This window comes from Mobula hypostoma, chromosome 12 (assembly GCF_963921235.1).
Source record: "Mobula hypostoma chromosome 12, sMobHyp1.1, whole genome shotgun sequence".
NCBI classification, from domain to species: domain Eukaryota; kingdom Metazoa; phylum Chordata; class Chondrichthyes; order Myliobatiformes; family Myliobatidae; genus Mobula; species Mobula hypostoma.
In genome coordinates, this window is record NC_086108.1 from 81,258,257 (window position 1) to 81,278,179 (window position 19,923).

At 41.4% G+C, this 19,923-nt stretch overlaps 1 long non-coding RNA gene across 1 annotated transcript in view; it reads right to left on the bottom strand.

The window, feature by feature from the left end:
• Window positions 1–515: 515 nt before the first annotated feature.
• The window catches only part of LOC134354950 (uncharacterized), a 42,720-nt gene continuing 23,312 nt past the window's right edge, over window positions 516–19,923 (bottom strand). The window contains exons 2-3 of the long non-coding RNA XR_010019936.1: window positions 6,535–6,666; window positions 516–612 (exon numbers count right to left, since the gene is read on the bottom strand). This is a non-coding gene — a long non-coding RNA (uncharacterized LOC134354950). The remainder of the gene's footprint in view (window positions 613–6,534; window positions 6,667–19,923) is intronic.

Below are 19,923 nucleotides of genomic sequence, written 5' to 3' on the forward strand. Positions count from 1 at the left end.
AGTAATGAAGTCAGCTTCATTGGCAAACTCAGCTGCTGTATGGAAGGTGGTTTATGGAAATGACAAAAAAACTTGTCCCACACTCGCTTAAAATTTCTTTTCTCAACTTAAAGTGCATGTCTTCCAGTATTTGCCTGTGAAAAAGATTCGGACTGGCTACCCTAAACCTCTGCTATATCCTCTCCAAAGCTTCTACATCCTTCCTGTAATGGGGTGAGAAGAATTACAGACAATACTGCAAGTGTGGCCTAACCAAAACTTTATGCAGCTGCAACACAACTTCCTTACTTTCATACTCATTGCCCTGCCTGATAAAGGCAAGCATTCCATATGACTTTTTTGCCACCCAATCTACTTGTGTAAAGAAGAAGGCTGGAGAGAGTCAGACAAACTTCCTCTTTATCAATGCCATCTGGGTGTTATTCAGGGATTGGCCAGAAAAATTTACACTGAAGTGTCATCTGGGAGTACAGACACAGCACACTTTTTTTTAACTTACCAAGATCCATCACTGTGCAATGTGTAGTTCCAAGTTTCTCGTCAGGCTGGAGATCTGTTTTCAGATTGTGTTGATATTGTGTGGCAGAATACTTCCTTGAAGTGTAAAGATTTCTGAAACAAAGAAAACTGAGTAAATCTATTTTCTTCCATAATATTGTGCTACCCTCCATGGCAATGCCAGATGAATGGACGTCAAAATGATGTACTCAAGAGTACCGGTGCTCAAGTCTTACTGGTATTTTATGATGTCTGATAAATATGGTGAACAAGTAAATACACTGTCATGTACAAGGGTGTGAGATCCAGTGCATACTCAAGAGATGAAGTTTCTTTGCAGTCAGTAAGAGCTGAACGTGAAATGAATTTGGGCAGATTTCATCAAGTGTGAAACTGATAAGTACGTAGTACAGTTTGACATTGAACTGGCAATCTTTCCTTGTAATTATCAGAATTGGAGATGGATGCAGGATTAGAACTATGGTCCCTTTGAAAATGGATAAAGCCATTCTGGAAATGTTTTGCAACCAGTTTCATTTTAGTAATAGATCTATTTGTAATAAGGTATAAATAATATACAAACAAGGGCACAAAGTTCAACATTTCAGTGCCAGTTATACTTTCCAAGCACTGGTTGGCAAAACAGTAAGCTATGGAATGAAATGGTGGGGTAAAGAGAATGCTAATATAATTAAAGAAAAACACAAAATGGAGTACATTTGGATGATTATTTTACAGACTGGATACAAGTTTACAAAAATGTAATCTGGGAAGTAATATTAAAATCACTTCTCCTTTGGACAGTCATCAATGATCTATAATTGGGGATACCATGCATGATTTCAAAGTACATAGAAGGAATGAAAGTCAGAAACATACTAAGTAATGAGGAGAACCGTAACTCAGTGATAAAAAAAAGGTCAATGAGAATTACTAAATGAGACTTTTGTAGAAAGATTAAAGAGATTGATTAATAACTAAAAGACATTATTTATAGATGGTGCAGAAAAAAAGAGTAATACGCTTCTGAAGGTATCACAAGCCGAGATGGTGGTTGAGTAAAAAGCTTTACTAAGCAAGGCATGGACCTTTGATGATATTTTACAGAATGTTAATAGGATGATTGTAAACATAAGAGATTCTGCAGATGCCAGAAATCTTGAGCAACTCACACAAAATGCTGGAGGAACTCAGCAAGTCAGGCAGCATCTATGCAAAGGCATAAACAGTCGATGTTTCTGGCTGCGACCTTTTATTAGGATTCATCCAGGAAATTGTATTTCTTAATGGGATTTGAAGTATTCTGTCTGATTGGGATGGTGGAAACAGATTCAATATTTAGATCAATTTCTGGGATTGAAGCCAATAATATTAATAATAAATTGAAGGGCTAAACCAAAAAAGTAGGCACTGGAACTAGTTGGGAAAAAGTCAGCCTAAGAGTCCATGCATAGCATATGAGTTGGCTAGTCTCATCCAATACCGTGTCCTGTCATGATTCAATGATATGAATACACCACAGATTAAGGATTTGTAACTCACCGGCTTAAGAACTCAATGATAGTAAAGTTACATTTCCCACTGTAGTATATCTCCCTGATACACTGCCATTCAGTCACATTGGAACCTCTGATCAGTTTGGATTCTGGATTACTAAAAGTGAAATGCATGGATTGTATCCTTAACCCATCCTGCATGCATGAGGGATGGGAACAAGTGCCTTGACAAATGCACATGGAGATGTCTCCTTGTCCCAATACCTCCAACTGGGGATCACTGTTTAAAAGTAATGGAAGATAGAGGGAAGGCAATGTTTGTGAGTGTTCAAAACTCTGTTCCTCAGTAGGAACAGCAATCTCAATATTATTTAAGGCAGCATCAGATACACAAGCACTGAAAGATTACTGGGGTATGCAGGAGTTGCACTCAGATCAGCCATGATCTTATTGTATAGTGGGGCATGATCAAGGAGCTGATTGCCCTATACCTGCTCATACAGGCATTTTTGTAAGATACAGGATAGTGAATATTGGTCTGTCTGAATGGCATTTGTGTAGAGGAGAGCTGAGGTGTCCTAGGAAATTTAGTCAAAAGCATTATGTACAAGTTATGTGTGGTTTGTAAAACATAGCAGGGAAATGAAGATGCTGTCTCTCCATGTGGGTGCATCATCTCCATCTGAAAACATGGAGAAAGATTAGGTCCCTAAACAAATCCTCTCTGTACTTCTGGTCATAGATCTCACACCCCACCCAATCACAGCTCATAGATTTCACACCCCACCCAATCACGGATCACAGATCTCACACCCCAACCAATCACAGCTCATAGATTTCACACCCCACCCAATCACGGATCACAGATCTCTCACCCCACCCAATCACGGATCACAGATCTCACACCCCACCCAATCACAGCTCATAGATTTCACACCCCACCCAATCACGGATCACAGATCTCTCACCCCACCCAATCATGGATCACAGATCTCTCACCCCACCCAATCACGGATCACAGATCTCACACCCCACCCATTCGCAGATCACAGATCTCACACCCCACCCAATCACGGATCACAGATCTCACACCCCACCCATTCGCGGATCACAGATCTCACACCCCACCCAATCACGGATCACAGATCTCACACCCCACCCAATCGCGGATCACAGATCTCACACCCCACCCATTCGCAGATCACAGATCTCTCACCTCACCCAATAACGGATCACAGATCTCACACCCCGCCCAATCACGGATCACAGATCTCACACCCCACCCATTCGCAGATCATAGATCTCACACCCCACCCAATCACGGATCACAGATCTCACACCCCACCCAATCGCGGATCACAGATTTCACACCCCACCCAATCACGGATCACAGATCTCTCACTCCACCCAATCACGGATCACAGATCTCACACCCCACCCAATCACGGATCACAGATCTCACACCCCACCCATTCGCAGATCACAGATCTCACACCCCACCCAATCATGGATCACAGATCTCACACCCCACCCATTCGCAGATCACAGATCTCACACCCCACCCAATCACGGATCACAGATCTCACACCCCACCCAATCACGGATCACAGATCTCACACCCCACCCATTCGCAGATCACAGATCTCACACCCCACCCAATCACGGATCACAGATCTCACACCCCACCCAATCACGGATCACAGATCTCACACCCCACCCAATCATGGATCACAGATCTCACACCCCACCCATTCGCAGATCACAGATCTCACACCCCACCCAATCCCGGATCACAGATCTCACACCCCACCCAATCACGGATCACAGATCTCACACCCCACCCATTCGCGGATCACAGATCTCACACCCCACCCAATCACGGATCACAGATCTCACACCCCACCCAATCACGGATCACAGATCTCACACCCCACCCATTCGCCGATCACAGATCTCACACCCCACCCAATCACGGATCACAGATCTCACACCCCACCCAATCACGGATCACAGATCTCACACCCCACCCATTCGCGGATCACAGATCTCTCACCCCAACCATTCGCAGATCACAGATCTCACACCCCGCCCAATCACGGATCACAGATCTCACACCCCACCCATTCGCAGATCATAGATCTCACACCCCACCCGATCACGGATCACAGATCTCACACCCCACCCAATCACGGATCATAGATTTCACACCCTACCCAATCACGGATCACAGATCTCTCACTCCACCCAATCACGGATCACAGATCTCACACGCCACCCAATCACAGATCACAGATCTCACACCCCACCCATTCACAGATCACAGATCTCACACCCCACCCAATCATGGATCACAGATCTCACACCCCACCCATTCACAGATCACAGATCTCATACCCCACCCAATCACGGATCACAGATCTCACTCCCCACCTAATCACAGCTCACAGATCTCACACCCCACCCAATCACAGATCACAGATCTCACACCCCACCCATTCGCAGATCACAGATCTTACACCCCACCCAATCACGGATCACAGATCTCACACCCCACCCACTCGCAGATCACAGATCTCACACCCCACCCAATCACGGATCACAGATCTCACACCCCACCTAATCACAGCTCACAGATCTCACACCCCACCCAATCACGGATCACAGATCTCACACCCCACCCCACAGGGCATCCCCTGCTTACAACAGTCCCATCACGTGCTCCTTAATGCCAGTGCCACTCTCAGTCACCTTTCTCCCCCTTCTCTCTTTTTCTTTTTCCCATTCTGCTCCCCTTTTGTCCCCTCTCTCTTCCTCACCTACTTCTGGTCCCCTCATCCTTTCCTTTCTCCCATGGTCCACTCTCCTCTCCTATCAGATTCCTTCTCCAGCTCTTTACCTTTTTCACCTATCACCTCACACCTCACAGCTTCTCACTTCATGCCTCTCCTGCAACCAACAACCTCCCATCTCATCGAGCTTCACCTATCCTCTGCTAGCTTGTAATCCCTCTCTCCTCCTGCCATCTTCTTATTCTGGCTTTTTCCTCTTTCCTTTCCAGTCCAGATGAAGGGTCTCTACCCAAAACATTGGCCATTTATTCCTCACTACAGATACTGACAGACTTGCTGACTTCCTCCAGCATTTTGAGTGTGTGTTATTCTGGATTTCCAGCATCTGCAGAATCTCCTTTGTCCATCACAGTCCCTCCACATCCTTGATCAACAGCTTCCCTCTTAACCCAGGCCAGAACTCTGACCATTCCCATTCCAGGGCATCTTCCTCAAGCAACCAGTTCTGCTGCTGTCTGCTATTAAGTTTAGCTCCGGCCTGCTTAGCAGAGCACACTGTCCTTTAGGCTGCTTCTGTTTAGAAGACATAACCTCAGGATGTTAACGAGACTGTTTGGCACTAAAATTAGTATTATTCTAAATTCTTTGGCCATTTTCCACTCACTCCCCATCCCTACTCTCTCTTACCAACTTCTCATAAACATCAGGACTGTAATGTCAGAAGTTTGTGTACAGGCCAATCTGTGTATCTATGTACTACATGCTGGAATCCAGGTTTCCATGATGGCTTTTATTGAGACAGTCTGCACGATTCAAATGGAAATGAGGGAGAGCAGTATATTTAGATTATTCTTCTGAGATCCAACCAGCGATATCAAAGCCGTGTCTGTTCCTATATTTAGTGTCCTCTGGATTCCCGTCATTTTGATTTTATTAGAAGTCTTTAATCTGGGAAGGACCCAAAGTACAGCTGAGAAAGAAAAGAAGGAATTTGCACTGATATATCCCTCCTTGTCTTACCCTCATGACCTTTATTTGTGATAAATTATTTTTGAAATATAGGCACTGTTATTTAGTGTCCAATAAAGCAGTTAATTTGCACAGGGCAATCCTACTGCCAGTGACTGAATTGAATGATCATTTAATCAGCTGATTGAGGGAAGAATATTGGCCAGGAAGTTTCAAGAATTCCCTGCCCTAATTAGCACCATATGATCTTTCATAACCATGTGACAGGATTGTTGGAACTCAGGGTGGTGAATCTGGGGAATACATTGCTACAGATGGCTGTGGAGGCCAAGTCGTTGGGCATATTTAAAGTGGAGGTTGATAGATCCTTGACTAGCAAGGGCATTAACATTTATGGGGGAATGTAGGAGAACAGGTTTGAGAGGAAAATAAATAAATCAGCCATGTTGGAATGGCAGAGCAGACTCGATGGGCTGAATGGGCTAATTCTGCTCCTATGTCTTACCGCGTTATGGAGTAATGGAACTTAATCCAAAGCAACAGCAAATCTCAAACAGCGTACCACTCCCTGGGTATTACACAAAAGAATCAGCCAGTACAGGTGTAAATGTCCTAAAGTGTGTTTGAACTGACAGTGGTGATCAATGCCATAGACAGCTTCACAGATCCTCAGAGTAGTGAACCCTCACATCTTATTCAGAAATGAGCTTTGAAGTCATGGTTGAGAACACTATCTTCCAATACCAGAGTTTAATGAACGTAACCATAAAAGAGGTACTTACTTGGAAAACCCATGTGCTCTCTAATTAGCCAGAATACCATATGATGCTTTTTGCCTTGGCACAGGAAGTATTCTTGATTTATTCAGGTGTAGTCATATTCTGAGAGATCTTCTATTCATTCCCATTGACCAGCTGCAATATTAAAAGCATCATGTTAATAAAATTCCAAGCTGTTGTGATTCTTTCTAACCCCTCCTCTCAATGAACTAGATGTTCATTGGTACAATATCCATCCCCACCTCCCGTCATTACAACCAACAAGCTCAACCAGTGTTTTTCTGACACCTTCACCATCCAAATCCAAGCTTTGAGACACGTATCAGAAAAATGTAACTATAGGTTGCTAACAACAGGAATTCTGCAGATGTTGGAAATTCAAGCAACACACATCAAAGTTTCTGGTGAACGCAGCAGAGTTGCTGGTGAACGATGCTGCCTGGCCTGCTGCGTTCACCAGCAAGTTTGATGTGTGTTACTATAGGTTGCTAGATATGATTGTCTTTTCTCAGTCTACGTAAATGACATAGTACGACATAAAGCACAACAAAAACAAAACCAAATTAACTGTTCATACTTGCTTCAGAGCTTTAAACTGAGACAAATTAACACTTGAATAATTTATAAAATATTGATTTGAAAGGATTTAAGTGATATCAATCACAGACAGAAAAGCTTGACGATTTATGCAAGTCAACTGACCACAGCAAGCAGCTGCTTGGCCAATAAAGTAGAGTATACATTGCAATATGCTCAGATTGTAAATCTTGGTTTTTCAGTTATTCATAATGATGCAATACTTTTGTCAGACAGGTTCTCTGAGGTGGCTTAAACATAAATGTTGCTTTGCATTATAGAGCCGGAAGGGAAGGCATACTGATTTAGAATATAGAACCTATTTAAGCACTAGGACAGGCCAGAATATAATTATTTTTCATTCAGAGGACGTTCATATATTACTCTGTTTCCTGCATGTTTTTATTTACTCAGCCAGCCAGTTGATAGATCAATCAGTTAATTCAAATTCAAGGTATTCCTTTGATGCAAGTTCTGCTAAAGAATTGGAGAGACCTGTAGTTCTGTTCTCCACAAAAGAAGTCTACTTATAGAACAGTTATATGTTAATTCACATGTTTCTCTTCAAGACCAAGCAAGAGAACTACTTTCGACTGGTGGATTTCAGTATCATTATTATGTTTTGATATTCCTGAGGCTTTATAAGGCACTGGTCAGACCACTCTTGAATATTGTGAGTAGTTTTAGACCCCGTACCTCAGAAAGGATGGAGAGGTATTGGAGAGGGTCCTGACAAGGATCCTGAGAATGATCCTGGGAATGAAAAGGGAATATGAGAAAGATTTGATGGCCCTGGTCCTGTACTCACTGGAGTTTAGAAGAATGAGGAGCGATCTTATTAAAACCTAATGAATATTGAAAGGCCTAGATAGAGTGGATGTGGCAAGGATCTTTCCAATAGTGATGAAGTCTAGGTCAAGAGGCACAGCCTCAGAATACAAGGATGTCCCTTTAGAACAGAGATGAATGGGAATTTCTTTAGCCTGAGGGTGGTGAATCCTTGGAATTCATTGCCACAGACAGCTGTGGAAGGGAAATCATTGGGTGTATTTAAAGCAGAGGTTGATTAGAAAGCATATGTTCTTGATTAGTAAAGGCATCAAAGCTTATGAGGAGAAGGCAGGAGAATGGGGTTGAAAGGGATAATAAATCAGCCATGGAGCAGACTCGGTGGGCCAAATAGCCTAATTCTACTGGCCTTATAGGGATGTGCAACTTGAACCACAATAGAAGCAGTACAATGGAAGGAGAACATCTATCACCCCACAATGTGGATCACTGCCTCCTATACTTATTTAGAGATAGAAACAGAAAGAAAATAATGACCAGTTTGCGTATGCAGACTTTCTCATGTTAATGACAAGTTACTGACTGCCGCTTGTTCATGTGAGGTGAAACCAAGCTGCGATGACTGCGGGGGTTCATCATCAAAGTTTTTTTTTTATCCTCTCATGTCTCCAATAAGTTCAGTGATAAAATTATGACTGAGGGGAAGTAACAGCTATTTCTGGAATTCCGAATAAAAGCAGATTTATTGGAAGTGCTTCAGAGCCCTGTTACAACACCAAACTGGGAGGCAATCACTAACAGATGCCAAGGCCCAATTGTCTGAGCCTGGCAGAGGATTGAACCTTTGTTCTCTCACACCTGAGAACAAGAGTGAATAAGCATTTTCTTTTAGCATCAGCCATTCATTGATTTTAACACATCATGTCCACATCTTCAAATATTACTAACAATAAATCTGCAGTTTACCCCTGAGATAGAACTTGATAACTTGATTTAGTGAAAGCCTGAAAGAAGCAAGGATTAATTTTCATCATTATTCTAAATTGTTGGATTGACTCAATTCATACAGCTTACTTCCACCTGCTTGCCTCACCAATGGTCCAGGGTGTAATGGATAGAGAGATAACAGCAACTAAAATGTAAAGTGTTGCTAAGAATTTAGGCCCTAAAATTATCCTCCAAGAATTACCCTAAGAAATCTGAAATGAAAAGCAGTCTCAAATGACAATGAACTGCCCTAGTGGTGTGATAACCTACTTAAAATAATTATTTTAAGGTTGTGGTTTATTCTTTTTAATTACTTTTGAAGTTAATGGAAGCTTGTTCGTTTTCCATTCAGGACCTTGCCATTTCCAGTATGGTAAATCACTGAGGTCAAAAAGTGGGAGAGACAGTTTAATCCTTGGGAGTTAAATGGTTGTGGAGAAATTTTCTCACCTTTCCCGCACTCTCCAGAGGGAAATTAATCCTTCACTGCTTGCCTGTAGCAAATGGTTTCAGTGACTTTTGGTCTCAAAGGGGGTAACTCTTCTGTTGTCACACAAAGTAAATGATATGTTCATTCTTGCCAGTTTATCGCCAAATGCCGAAGGATAATTGCAGACCCGGCCTCTTCAGAGAGAGAAGCAGGGCAGCCCGAGGGAGGGTTAGCTTTCTCACCTTCAAGTTGCCCCAAGCTTCTTCGGTAATAAAGCTCCCTTTAAATTCTGTCCTTGTCAGCTACTGAATAAAGGGATCCTCTAAATCATTTGTCAATGAGCCTGAGCTTTTCAAAGATCCGCGCTAATTAAAAGTTTTATTCGTGTTATTAGCAAGCAAGTGCAGGAAGGGAGAAAAAGTTTCAAGTTCTCTTTGAGAAAAAAAGAGAGCTATTTCCTGTCTCTTGACAATTTATGAGTGTGCTGCTTCTACAAAGGTCCAGATGAACACAATGTCACCTTTTTCTGCCTGTTAGCATCTGGTAGCTAACACACTTTACAGATCTGTGACAGTGGAACAAACTATCTCAAGATATGTCCTCAAACAGAATGTATTAACTTTATATATTTCATATTTACCAGGCATATAAGTCTATCTAAAAGTTATTAGATAAGAAGAAACATGTTACTTTTCCACCAGCTTCTGCCTTGACAGTACTTTAAAGTTTTGTTTAATTATTTGATTATTTTTGGCTGGAACAATGTCAGCAAGGTAGATAATGTATGTAAGTGATACCAAGAATGGAATTGCTTCATATTGCCATCTCATTTCTTTCCTTTGCTAACACTAAGCACAGTATTTTTATTTATTCCCCTCAGTCAGCTGACCATTTAAAAATACAATAAATATCGGAAATTTCTGTTAGAATTGTTTCCCTGGCTCATACTTACATGTAAGTGTTTTGAGACATTTTTCTATGTATTGTGCTATATAAATGCAAATTTTTACCTCTGGTGCTCTGTTTGTACATATACAGCTATGTGGATTTTTATGACCTATACATTATGGTTTTGTCTGCGCTTTAAGCTCTAGTTAAAGAGGAAAAACCAGTATTACATAGACCACTCAGTGAGTTGTGCTACAGTGTGGCAGACTTGGAATTTTTACAACAGCAATTAAATAGAACCAACAATTCAGCAAACTGTCGCTCATGGGGGGAAGCATGAAGATGTAAGGATACAACTGGATGCCCAGTGGAACAGGGATGTGAGTGTGATAACTGAAGGCTTAATTGAAAGGATACATTAAAGAGGGGGAGGAAATGGAGAGACATAAAGGACTGGGATGAAAATCTGCAATTGCATCAGCAATTGAAGGTTTGGTCACTTTGTTCAAAGTTCAAAGTAAATTTATTATCAAACTACACATATGACACCATATGCTACCTCGAGATTCATTTTCTTGCAGGCATTCACAATGGAACAGAATCAATGAAAAACTGCACACAGACTGACAAACAACTGATGTGCAAAAGAAGACAAATTGTGCAAATACAAAATAACAAATAATAATAATATATAAGTAAATAAATAATACTAAGGACATGAGTTGTAGAGTCCTTGAAAGTGAATCCATAAGTTGTGTTCAGTGATCAGTTCAGTGTTGAGGTGCGTGAAGCTATCATGCTGGCTCAGGAGCCTGATGTTTGAGGAGTAATAGCTTTTCCTGAACCTGGTGGTGTGGGACCTGAGGCTCCAGTATCTTGATGGCCTGGATGCTGAGTGCCCTTGATGGTTGATGCTGCTTTCCTGTGGCAGCACCTTGTAAGTGTGCTCAATGTTAGGGAAGGCCTTTCCTGTGATGCACTGGGCTGTAATCCATTCCTGGGATTGGTGTTTCCATACCTGGCTGTGATGCAACCAACATGGTAACCTGTTCTGGCATGGGAAAGACTGAGTTAGCGAAAGAGAAAGCACCGAGGATGGTCGACAGTGCTAAGGCAGGATTTCAGGACAAGGGTAGGAAATCTTTCACTTGGGTATGCAATTAGTGAAGATCATAAAGGATATAGCTGAAATGCAAATAAGGAAATGTTTTGAGAAATAATACGAAGAGTATGATTTAAATTTACTGCAAGCTGGAAGAAGGGAGGCTGGCCAACAGAGAATGAGACGAGGGTAATATGCTGGAAAACTGGCCGTGACAGAGGCATGGGTGAGAATTCGGTGCATACAGCGGGGAGACTGAACATCTGGTTGAGAGGTGCCACAACAGCATCAGTAAAACCAAGGAGTTGATTGTCAACAGGAGGAAGAAGCTGGAGGTTCATGAGCCAGTTCTCATTAGTGGACTGAAAGTAGAGAGGGTGAGTAACTTAAAAGGCATTTTACAGGACCTATCCTGAGACCAGCATGGAAGTGTTGTTACAAAGAAGGCACAACAGCTCCTCTACTTTCTTAGAAGTTTGAGTACATTCAGCATGCCACCAAAAACTTTAACAAACTTCTATAGATGTTCAGTGGGGAGTATCCTAACTAGCTGCATCGTGGCCTAGCGTTGAAATATTAATGCCCAGGAATGGAAGAGACTACAGGAACTAGTTGATGCAGCTTAGTCCATCACAGGCACACAGCCTTTCCCACCATTGGGTATATTTACGCAGAGCATTGCTGCAAGAAAGCAGCATCCATCTTCAAGGACCCCCACCATCCAGTTTCTGTACCTCCTGCTACCTGAAGCTGTGAGTCCCACACCACCTGGTTCAGGAACAATTATTACCCTGTAACCATCAAGATTCTGAAATGCCATGAATAACTTCACTCACCGCAACTCTGAACTGATCCTATGACCTACAGACTCACTTTCAAAGACCGTTTAACACTCATGTTCCCAAAATTATTAGTTCTATTTCTACAATTTGTATTATTTTGTACATTGGTTATTTGTCAGTCTCTGTTTATGTATAGTTTTTCATTGTATTATATATTGTAAACAATACTGTAAACTACCAGGTTTTCTATTGTCTTTCTTTATTTTTCCATAAATGCCTGCAAAAAATGAATCTTAATGTAGCATATGGTAATATACGTATATGTACTTTGACGATAAATTTACTTTGAACTTTAAACTTTTGAAGGGAAGCTAAAGCATTGGCAACAATGTAACAGAGCTAGACAGAGACAATCTTTCCCATATGTTCATCTATACAAACCTATCAAATGCTAATACAACTTGGGAATGCAGCCAGGTCTTTCTAGGATCTACCACTTTACCATAGTGGGAAAGCCAGAATATGCACTTATTTGCAGGTAGGGTAGCAGCTCAGATGCAGATATAAAGCTGTCATTGCATTGCTGATGGTTTGCGATTCAGAGAACTTTGTGCCCTCCTTTTCATAGAACGTAAAACATTACAGTACTATATAGATCCCTCAGCTCACAATGTTGTACCAACTTTTTGACCTACTCCAAGGTCAATATAACCCTTCCTTTCTACATAGCTGTCCATTTTCCTATAACCTATATGCCTATATAAGAGTTTCTAAATGTATTTGCCTCTACCATCACCTCTGGCAGCACTTTCCATGCGCTCATCACTCTTCTGTCTAAAATACTTAACTGACTTTCCTCCAGTCACCTTAAAATTATGCCTGCTCATATTAGCTATCATGACTTTTCATATCAGAAGTTTATATTCAGGAAGGGACCATAGTCAAGAAGGGAGGAGAAGATGGTGGCGCGACGCAGTGTGCGCGACCGTTCCGAATTGATATCGTATCTATGAAGTAGGATGCCATGCACAATCCTGATTTGATAGAGACAGATCTGAAGAAGCACGGAGGAACATCTGGAGAAACTTCTGAAATGCCTGCTTCACTGCCACTGCTACTGCACGATCGAGAATCTCCGGAGACGAAGGCCCCAAATCCTCGGCTTTGTGTATCGCCTGTTGCCGGGGCCGGGGTTGAAGCGCTCGGCAGTGATGGTGCTCGGTGCTCGGTGTCGGGGAGCTGGTCGGGGGCTCAGAGTTTTCGGACGGACTTGGAGTCGGACTGTGGTCCGATGCTTCCGGGATGCTGCATCGGCAAGTTTGCAGCGCTGGAGGTTCACCGTCTGCGTGAGATGATGGGACTTTCGAGAGACTCTGTGACTTTACCGTGCCCGTGGTCTGTTCTTATCAAATTACGGTATTACTTTGCATTGTTGTAACTATATGTTATAATTATGTGGTTTTTGTCAGTTTTTCAGTCTTGGTTTGTCATGTGTCTCTGTGATATCATTCTGGAAAAACACTGTATCATTTCTTAATGCACGCATTACTAAATGACAATAAAAGAGAACTGCGTGTCCTCATAATCTAATCTAATCTAATCTATTTATGCATCTTTGCACTGTTGGCATTTCTGAAAAGGCCAGGGGTTTACGGTCTTGAGAAGGCAGTGGTGAGCCATCAAGTTGCATCTCTAAAATGCTTTTGGCATAGGAACTCCAGTTGTGATGTTAGGTAGGGACATTAGACCCAGAAACAATGAAGGAACTGTGATATATTCCTAAATCAGGATGGTGTGTGACTTGGAAGGAAACCAGCTGGATAACTGGCTACATCACCATCTGGTGGGGTGGGGGTGGGGGGAGAGGTGGCTACTGCACAGGATCGAAGTAGGCTGTTGTAAACTTAGTCAGCTCCATTATGAGCACCAATATCTGCAGTATCCAGGACATCTTCAAGGAGCAATGCCTCTAAAAGGCAGCGTCCACACTAAGGATGATGGCCCATCACCCTGGTCATGCCTTGTTCTCATTGCTACCGTCAGGAAGGAGGTACAGAAATGTGAAGGTGCATACTCAATGACTCAGGAACAGCCATCTGACTTCTGAATGATCAATGAACCCATGAACACTACTTTTTTATTTCTATTTTTGCATTACTTAGTTAATTTAACTATTGTATATATATTTATATTATATTATATAAGCGCAGAGTCAAATATCGCTGTGATGATTGTACGTTCTAGTATCAATTGTTTGGTGACAATAAAGTATAAAGTATAGAAGTATAAAGTATAAAGTATTTTCTGTAATTCACAGTTTTTTTTTCTTTGTTATGTATTGCATTGTACTGCTGCGGCAAAGTCAACAAAATTCACACTATATACTGGCGATATTAAACCAAATTCTGGTTCTGATTCTGTGATAATGGTGATGAAAGTACCCCCCCCCCCGCGCCTTACATTACCTTTTGACACTCTCTGGATACAAACAGCAGAGTGCTTGAGCCAGAAAATCTTCCCTGAGGTATCTTGGAATAAACCAAGAACATGAAAGGTTCAAGCTGTGATAATGGAAAGAAATGCTTCTGTTCCAGATGTTAAGTGCACGCCACAGATGATTCAATTCTATAGGAGCCAAACTTGTGAGAAAGTGGTGAACACTAGTCTCCTCTGACGTGGGCCTCAGTGAAAGCTTGGACTCGAGTAATAAAGCAGGCTAGAAGTTAGCCTTCCATCTGAACTATAGAATTTCTATCTATAACATTTCATGTACTGAGAATGCAAGCAAATAGTAACAGAACATCCAGCAAAAGCAAGCGATACTTGGAGTACGATGTAACAAAATGTAGTTTTAAAAACAACTAAGATATCTTCAGTCCCAAACCATCAACATACTTTTCAAAAAGCTGTTCGATTAGTTTCCTAGAGTGTGAAGACACACAAGAGAGACTGCAGATACTGGAAATCTGGACCTACACACACGGAAAGCTGGAGGAATTCAGCAGTCCAGATGGTATTGATAGGGGAAATGACATTTGTTATTTTATCTGAATGTGGTAAAGGATGTTGTAATGTAGAATTGTAATTTTATCAGTGGTGCTACGTAACAGAGCTTTGTTTTGCCTTGGGTTGAGGCAGCCTCAATGAATCTTCTCCAAATGAGCATGAGAAAATCAGAGAATTATATTCTCCTCCACCATTGCTCCAGAGGTATCCCGACCCTCACATCCTACCAAGGCCTCTGTGCCTTGGCCTTATGGACAGGTGAGCAGAGCACCATGCTACAAGCATTATGCAGTCCTCTCAGAGTCAGATTTTGGTGAATGTACCAGTTACTGTAAGTCTACTCAATTTGGTTTTGAGGACAGATCAGGCCAAATTGTATACTGTCATTTATGGATTTTGGCAGATACATAGGTGGGCACAGATGCTATCTTCTCGGAGTCAGGTGAGATTGTGAATACCTCACTATAAATGCATAAATTATAAATTTGAGTTCCACCAGAACTGAATCAGAAGAGCGGAATTAGGAAAACAAGGAAAGGTTAGACCGGTTCAGTTGAAAAGCACTGAAGGCTGATTATAATGATTTACACATGTAGCTGAAAATTACAGCATTCTGTGCGTAAGTCACTTCAAGCCATGTCGAGGACCAGGCCTCTTCAGCATGCAGCTGGCAAACTCCATCTGCCAAATCATTGACCTTGGGGTATTGAGTTGTCAGTAGGTTGGGGCGGGGGGAGTAGAGAGAAGGGATCGGCAGTAGGGTGGGGGGTTTGAATTGTCCAGCTCCTAAGTGGAGCCAGCTGGAGAGGCTGATACCTGGGTGGGCCTTGCATAAGTTAGTCGCGGGTTGAGGATAATGGCACCAAGCACCACTGTTTTCTTTGACAAAGGAACCAGTTAAAATTCTTTTCTGTCTTTATTTTGAAAAAGCTCCATGCAACTTGCAGCTATGACCCTCAAGGCCTGCTAATTTGTATTTTACAAGTGCTCTCTGAGCTTGAACCGGACAGGCACTCAAGCCACCCTTCCCAGGACCCGGCCTGAGGTTGCACTCACTGGAATGGCAGTGTAAACAGGATGGTAGGTGATCTTAAGTCATATTTTAACAGCAGCAACCTTGTTTATTCAGGGCAAAGGAACTTATAAATCTAGCAACAGGGCAAAAAGATTGCCAACTTTGTGTGTTAACTATGTTTTTTTTGCTTTAGATGGAAACTGGCATGTAGTCAATACATTAAATTTTGCGTGCCTGTTGACTATTGCAAGCTCTCCAGATTCAGCACAATGGCAGTTGCTTTAATACTAGTCACGTGACATGCATCTTGAAAACACTTAAACTTGTCACATATGTATTTAATGATTACTGTCACCTTCCAGAGTAAATCACGCCATGTGCAGGCCTCTGTAGAATGGTTCCCAGCGTGAAATTGATGGCTAAAAGTGCTGAACTTGCCAGATGCTTCTCAATTCACTTCCATTCCCTTGCCTGTGGCTCTGGGCAACTAACGGAAAAGCCATTGCATGCATGTATGTTCCCTAGGGTCGGATGGGACAGGCTTTTCCTGGCATATAAACAAGACCATCTGGATCTGCTGTACACAGAAGTAAAGACAAGCTGATTCACAAACCCACGCGCAGCAAACCTTTCAGGAAGCCTCAGCACATCCAATAGGGCACCCAGTAAGAGAAATGGAGTCCAGATATGCTCAGCATAGAGACATGCAGTGAGTCACTTCCAAGTGAGCCAATTAACTCAGTTGATAGCAGTCTCACTCCTGAGTCAGAAACAGGCAATTCAAGCCACGCTCTGGGTTATTGAGCACAGAAATCTCAGTCAGATGACACTTCACTGCAGGACAAATGGGGTTAATACTCTCAGAGATACAACTTCTTGAATGAGATGTTTAACAAAGCCACATCTGTCCTGTCAAAGAGGTTATGAAAAGCCCTGGAGAAATATGTTGAAGAAGAGCAGGCAAGTTATCTCTGGTATTCTGGCCAATATTTTATTTCTCAATCAACATCACATAAATAGATAACCTGGTCATTATCATAGTGCTGCAAGTGAGAACTTGCACAGATCCGCTGCCATTATTTCCATGTTACAACAGTGACTGCATTTCAAGGTTCAGTAAAACAACTGTAAAGGTTTAAAGAAATATAAACCTTAATAGCATTCAACGCATAAAAATGCACTATAATTTTCAATGAAAGCTTGATACATCATGTTGCCTTACAGTCAAAAAATGACCAAAATGAATAGGCTTGGAACAACAGTTCTGTTGAAGAATAAAAAGGAACAGCCAACAAATGCTGGAAGTATCGGCAAATACATCAGGATCTTTAAAGACAAATAGAATGTTAGTACCTGGGTGTAACCGTTTATGAGAATTGTAAGATGGAGACTATAGGAAATAAATACTAATCTGCCTTTTAATGGCTATATTGTGCTGCATCTAGCAGATCACTACCATTCTGCTGGCTCTCTCAGGGGCATACTTAGAACACTCCCACAGAGATCTAAACAGCTCGAGCATTGTTTCAGCATATCTGATGTTTGCTCAATGATATTTCTGTTTCTATAATGTTTTCCATTGTATGTTTTTTGCTGTGCTACATGGAGATTTCTTAGCAGTTCCATGAACCATGCTTTGAGAGGTTAACCCTCATTTCTGAGCAGCCAACCATTCAATTTGTCTTTCCTACTGGACCACTTGAGAAGTAGATGATTCCTTTATGTTTCTGGCAGCAAAGACAGTCTCCAAAAACTACTTAATTATTCACTTAAATAATTATTTGGTAGTGGTTGTCAGCTATTCAGATTTTTATTAACTGATGACGAACTTAAGTTGTTCCGTGGTTCTGGATTTAGTTAGTGGTATTTTTACCCACAAAGGGTAGAATTAGCTTGACCTGCTGATACTGCATGCCAGAAATAATTTTAACATCATATTCCTTTATATTACAGGCATTAAATTCTTTGGTTATTTTTACCAAATGTGTGCTGAACTTGAAAACTCAGTGGTATGAAAATTGAATGTCAATATCATTTTACTTGTCTTGAGTTATGAGGTTGTACTTTGGTGTATAATTGCAAGCCCAAACCAGAAGATCACACAATCCACAGAAAGATTCCTCAAAAATGTACTTAATGAGGAGAAAGTAGTTTTGTTTCTGGTGCCAAGCAGATTCTTTCTGATGGTTCTGGTCCTTCTTGTAGACTGGGACCTAGTCCTTCAGCTTGTGGGACTCTTCCATATGTTCAATAATATGAGATTGAAGTGAATTGTTCATACCTGATCTGGTCTGTCTTGTTTGGATAATTCTCCACGCAGCATTAATAATACAATTATGGATCATTAATATGAAAGGTGCAGGCAACCAATTATTTAAAAATCATATAGTTCTCTTATTGATGGTTTAATGGTGCTAATGAGTAAAACTTTAATGTCAGTTATGTCAGTTAACTCCAAAGGTTAATGGTCAGTGACCTGAAACATTAACTCCTTGTCTGTTTGCTGTATGTCTGTCTGTCTACCTATCTCTCTCATATATATATATATAGATAGATAGATAGATAGATAGATGAGAAGTTACTTTATTATGATCAAATTATCACAAATAATTTTAGAAGTTCTTTCCTTTTCTCTTTAATATTCAGCAGAGGTTTGCCCAGTGTTGTAGACCAGCCTGCACTCAAACAAATCTGGGAAATTCTATTTTCCACAGTGATAAATTAAATATATTCCTCTTAGAGGTGTGACTTTGTACACAGTGGCACAAAACAGATACTTATTTCACATCCTGGAGCAGTTTTAAGTGAAGGTTGTTTGAAAACTAAGTGTGTGGAAATCTTCATGGGGCCATAAACATCGGGCACACTTAAGACAGCATTGTGGGTATCAGTCTACCCACGGTAAACCGTGTCATAGGGCTGTCCAACTGCTGATGGGCAACTCGTTCTTTGCACTGGGAGTGCCAGTAGAATTTAAAGTTGCAACCAATGAACTTGGAGTTGTCTCTCTCACCCATGGTAGAAACTGTAGAGCTTTGATGGGAATTGACAAATGTAATAAATTTAAGCTGCAACAAATGCAGCCTATTTACATCAGCTGAAAGTTTTGCCCTGTTAATAGAGAACGGTAACTGTTTTGGCTACTGGATAATGGTTCTTTCACCCACCACATCTAAGAGGTGGGATAGTGAATTTGCAGAGTTTTGTTTGCCTGGCAGATGCACATTGTGCTCTCTGTACTTCCTCTTGCAAGTCCTTTACAAGTAACAGAGAATCCTAAGGCTACAGCTCAGTTTGCAGAGCACTTATTCTGTTTATGCCAAGTGGTATTTTTTTTAATTTTGTATTTTTTTTAATTTTGTGTATTATGTGAATAGAAGTTGCACTATTTAAAATAAGCAAAGTTAATCATACCCACCGTTCTTATTCTCTCACTCTACTAGAGAAAGGAAAGGTTTACTGTCTCAAGTCAAACATCGCCGCATCAGGTTTTAACTCACCAAACATTCTTTGACAGCATCTTCTAAACAGTAACCTGGACAAATAAGGGGAAGAGGTGCATTGGAACATCACTGTCTCCATGTTCCTTTGCAAGTCGTACACTAGCCGGACTTGGAAGTATATTGGTGTGCTTTCACTTAGTTACATCTCAGAATTCCTCACGTAACACTTTAAAAAGTTGCCGATTCAGAGAGGTGTGGTACAGGACCATCACCTCAGCATGGAAAAATTGGGATGGACAATAAACGGGGGCCATCCGTAAACAATCAAGCCAAAACTGGGTGAAGTTGAAAAAGGCACAGGAATCTGACCATGA